Source organism: Jaculus jaculus, chromosome 5 (genome assembly GCF_020740685.1).
Source record: "Jaculus jaculus isolate mJacJac1 chromosome 5, mJacJac1.mat.Y.cur, whole genome shotgun sequence".
Classification (NCBI taxonomy): domain Eukaryota; kingdom Metazoa; phylum Chordata; class Mammalia; order Rodentia; family Dipodidae; genus Jaculus; species Jaculus jaculus.
In genome coordinates this window covers 118,205,009-118,209,809 of record NC_059106.1, presented here as the reverse complement: position 1 = coordinate 118,209,809, position 4,801 = coordinate 118,205,009, and the positions used below count along the sequence as shown (strand labels likewise).

The 4,801-nt window shown below is 38.6% G+C and overlaps 1 non-coding gene across 1 annotated transcript; it reads left to right on the top strand.

The window, feature by feature from the left end:
* Window positions 1-4,119: 4,119 nt before the first annotated feature.
* On the top strand, window positions 4,120-4,226 carry LOC123461129. Its single transcript, XR_006637447.1, has one exon. It is a non-coding gene; the product is annotated as a U6 spliceosomal RNA (small nuclear RNA).
* The last annotated feature ends 575 nt before the right edge of the window (window positions 4,227-4,801 follow it).

The window sequence follows — 4,801 nt, the reverse complement described above, 5'->3', positions numbered from 1 at the left end:
CACAACTTAGTCATGATGTAATAGTGGGCTGGCTCATGAGTCAAACTGGGCCTCAATACTCACACTTTCAAAATAAAGGCACTTATTTTTACCATATAGGAATGGTGTGAAAGTCTAATGAAATTATACATGTCAAGCCATTGTATAAACCATTTAAAAATACCAAGTAGCTCTTTTATTGTTATTAACTTTCACAGCCTGTGAGAGACTAAAATCCTTTGTGAGAGACATTACCATATGCTTCCACACTTGAGATCTGGGATATTATTCATTGCAAGAGGAACAGTCAAATTAAATATTCAAATTCATGTGTACAGTGCTGTGTCTGAATCAAATATTTTTATCTATGTGATGTAGATGAAATCCAGGCTGTCACCCTTGAAAGAAAGCAACTTCTTCTGACTGAGTTCTTCTCACTCATATAATTATGCCTTAGTGCTAAATGATGTCTGAACTCTAAGGAATTATATAATTTTTCTTGGTATACTTTCAAGTAAGTATCCAAAAATAATATTTTAGTTTCATTTTTACATGACATATTCCCAATGTCTACTTTGTTAATACTGCTAGAGAAGATAGAAAAATAAGTATAATTAAGTGAAATAAATGAATGGCAATTATCCTCAATTCAACATTATTAGCTTACCTAGGTCAGGAAAACTTTCTGTCTTACAATGTTTACTTAACTGACTCCAGGACAGCCTGTTTCATACTTCCTTCTTGCCATGCTAATATCCTATTCCTTACCATTGGCTCTCTTCACACAAGTTCAGGTATCAATTCTATCCTGTCCCCTTGGTCTCTGAAAAAAAATCCAGAATTCCTTTCTTGTTTGTGAAGGCAATGGTTTGATTTTTCCTTATCAAATCTCTTCTCTCTGAATAGTCTTGACTAATTTGGAGCATTTTTGTCTCTTCTATCTCCTGAAATTTAATTTGAGCATTTTAAATGTTATAACCATAGAAAGAAAGTTAGATAATAATTAAAGAAGGAAAGAAAAGGATAGTACAGAGAGAGGAGAAGATAGGAGAAAAGGGTAATATGGAACAAAAAAAAAGAAGAAAGGAAGGAAGGGGAGGGAAAGAAAAGCTTTCATATAGGTAATGTTTGACATACTTCTAAGTACAGGTACCTGGTATATTTTGATCCTCCCTTGGCAAAATTCTTTGTAAAATGGATGGAATTTTCAGGCTTGCTACAATGTAGAAGCTTTAAAAGTATATAACTTCACAAGAAGTCATACCACTAACTTTGTACATGCTGTGCTTCCATTGTCTCCATAAAAGAGCCATTAGCCCAAACAAGTAAGACATTCAGAATGCACCCCCTCTACCATGTACCATGTACAAATTATTGGGTGTGAAGCAAGGTCTGATTTGTTATCTGTGTTAGGTTCATTAAAATGAGGCTTAATTATGGACTGTAATCTATCTTATTCAATTTAATTTTAAAGACAAATGAAATCTCACTAGGTTTTCCTATTGATTGAACCCTTTCTGAATCATCCTCCACACAAATCTAGCACCAAAGAGCACACCTTGCCTATTAGTTATATCTGTCTTGCTTCTGCAGTCAATGATGCATGTGTCATGTCTCTCAATGGAGCTTGTACAAGGTGTGGCTGAGGGGGGACTGTCTGAATAATCAGTAAACTGGAACATATAAAAGCATTAATAGGAATATTAAAATAGGAACATTGAATGGTGAAGTGGTAATCAAGCCAGTGATCCAAGAAGGATAACCCTACCCTGAAGTTCTTGGGAAAAATCCTTAAGCTCACAGACTGAAGAAGTACATGGAAATAAAATTTTCAAGTAATTATATGAGCTAAAGGAAATTAAAGGCTCAGGGGCTGGAGAGATGGCTTAGTAGATAAGGTGCTTTCATGTGAAGCCTAGGGAACCATGTTTGATTCCCCAGTACCCATGTAAACTAGATGCATAAGGTGCTACATGAATCTGGAATGTGTTTTTAGTGGCTGGAGGCCCTGGAACACCTATTCTCTCTCTTTCCTCCTCCTCTTCATCTTCTTCCTCCCCTTCCTCCTCCTCCTCCTCCTCTTCTCTCTTTTCCCCTCTCTCTTTCAAATAAATGAAAATAAAATATTTTTAAAAAGTCAATTAGAGTTTAGGGTTTTTAGAGTAAATGACCATGTTTTCTGTTTCTTGTTGATAAGTGATCTTTCATCACACTTTTAGAAAAATGACCCTTTCCCACCAGAAGGCCATACATATAAATGAAAAATGAGCAGCTTTATCTGTGTGCTGCAAGTGGATGAGGGGCATGCATGTTTGCAGCTTGTCTACTCTTGACTTATGGGGGCAGCAATGTTTGGGGCCTGGGCACTCCAGGCCAGTAAGGGACTCCAGTGTGTTAGGGTCCTGTGCACTCCTGCATGGTAAGGAGTGGTTTGGAAGGGAGGCTATGTTCTCCAGACAGGTGAGGGGAACCAGCATGTTTGGGGCCTGTTCACATCAGATGAGTGATGGGTGGGTGTGCTTGAGGACTGTGTGCCAATTATGTGCCCCTTCCATCTTCTTCTTGCCTCAGTAGATCTTTTGGGATTCAGCCATCTCCTCTATTCCTATAAAAACCACAATGCTGGCTTCCATCTCTCACCAACACTCCTAGAACAGCTAAACTCTGGTGACCAGAGCTCCAGTCTGGACTGTGGAGCCCAGTGACCCATGATTCCCCACCCCTACTCTCCCCACCAATGCTGTATCCACATACTTGTGCCCCTTGGGACATCAGTCCCACCCCAGACTTGGAGCACAGGAATATCTAGCAACCACCCACCAGGGGCTACCAGTGAGTCCTCTAGAACCTGTTCAGCTGGGTACAGGAGAGGAGCAAGGCCAAGTTCTCCAGCACTTGGGTCCAACAGGCAAAGTACTGCTATGCTCATGGGCTGAAGAGATTCCAGACTTCCAATCACAGCTTTCATATCACCCATGAGCCCAGAGCTGCATGTGCACCTTCAACATCCACAAGCAGGCATCAGTACATACAACATCTCATGACAATCTGGGTCAAACCCAAAATAGAACACTCACTGAAGATCTCACAAGGGAAAATATTTTCTTCCTACTTGATAAAAGAGACTTACCCTGAGATGGGTAGTAGACTCTAATGCAATAAAAATAACACAAAACAAAAAATGAGAGATCTCCACCAGGGTTCCCTAGACTCACAATGGAAGTCACCAATGATAACACAGAAGAGACAACAGGCATTAAATCCCAACATGACAGCACAATAAGCTTCTTTACCCTAGCCAAGAAAATTGCTGAAGTGGAAGCAACTCATCAAAAATCCCCCAAAATGTATAACTGAAATTTCATGAAATCATCTTTTACAGCACACAGATTTTGTCACTAGGCTTAACTTAATGAAGGGAATCCAGAAAGATCTCAAAGGATAGACTAATGCATTGAAGGTGTGTCATTAAATAGAGGATACCAATAACCATCAGACTAAGTTTAATGAAGACATTATTAAATGCAAAAATGAATTCTAAGAAGCACCAAGAAAATCAAACCATGACCTGAAATTGTAACTCAACAAAGGGATGGATGAAATGTAGAAATGAAACAGCAAACAAAAATCAAATAGAGTTTTTAAAAGCCTCCCTGGAATCACTCACTAACATGTGGAAGTCAGAACCTCAGAGATGGAAGATGAGACAGAAAAAAAATAGTTCAGGATTCCATTGATAAGTTCAAAACATCATGTGAACAGAATATGGGGGAATTGTGAGATACCATAATACAACCAAACATCCAGATAACGGTTATACCAGAAGAGGGAGAAACTCAGGCCAAAGACATGGAGAACATATTAAACAAAAGTCTTGAAGAAAACTTTCCCACTCTCTCAAAAGAGAGATCCAAATAAAAGAATATCAAAGAACACTAAACAGGCTGGACCACAGAAGAAACTCTGTAAGGCACATGACAGCAAAAATTCTAAATGTAAAATAAAGAGAGTGCTAAAAGCAGCAAGAGAGAAACAATTCATTACATAAAAGGCAATCTCTTTAGAATTACCTCAAATTTTTCAATGGAAACTGAAATCCAGAAGAACTCAAATTGGAGCACTTTAAAAATCTATAAAACTGTGCTTGCTTTAGTAACACATATACTAAAATTGAAATGATGCAGAAAAGATTAGCATGGCCCCTGCACAAGGCTGATATGCAAATTCATAAAGCATTCCATATTTTTTCTAAGCAACAACAAAAACAAAAACTATGGTTTCCAGTCCAAACTAATGTACCCAAATAAAGTATCCCTTAAAATAAATGGTGAAAGGAAAAGCTTCCATAATAAAACCCGGCTCTTAAAGAGTGCCACTTCCATGGTGAATTTGGCAACCAGTTCCAAAGTAAAGGATACTCAACACCTATTAAATCAGAGATCCAGAGGCTCCTAAGTGCTCATAACTGAAGCTGACTTAAAACTCATCCAAGGGCTGGAGATATTGCTTAGTGGTTAAGGCATTTGCCTGCAAAGCCCAGGTTTGATTCCCCAGGACTCATGTAAGCCAAATACACAAGGGCCACATGCATCTGGAGTTTGCAGTGGCTAGAAGCCCTGGAGTGGTCATTCCTTTTCTGTCTCCCTTCTTTCTTTGCCTGAAAATAAATAAATAAATAATAATAATAATAAAAGAACTCATATAACATGGCTTAGGGACTTTTTGGAAGAAGGAATCGAAAAACTCTAAGAGTCGTAGGTTGAGACATCATGCCCAAAAGTATTCCCTCTTCACCAAAATATCTGGCTGTTGCCCCCCCAAT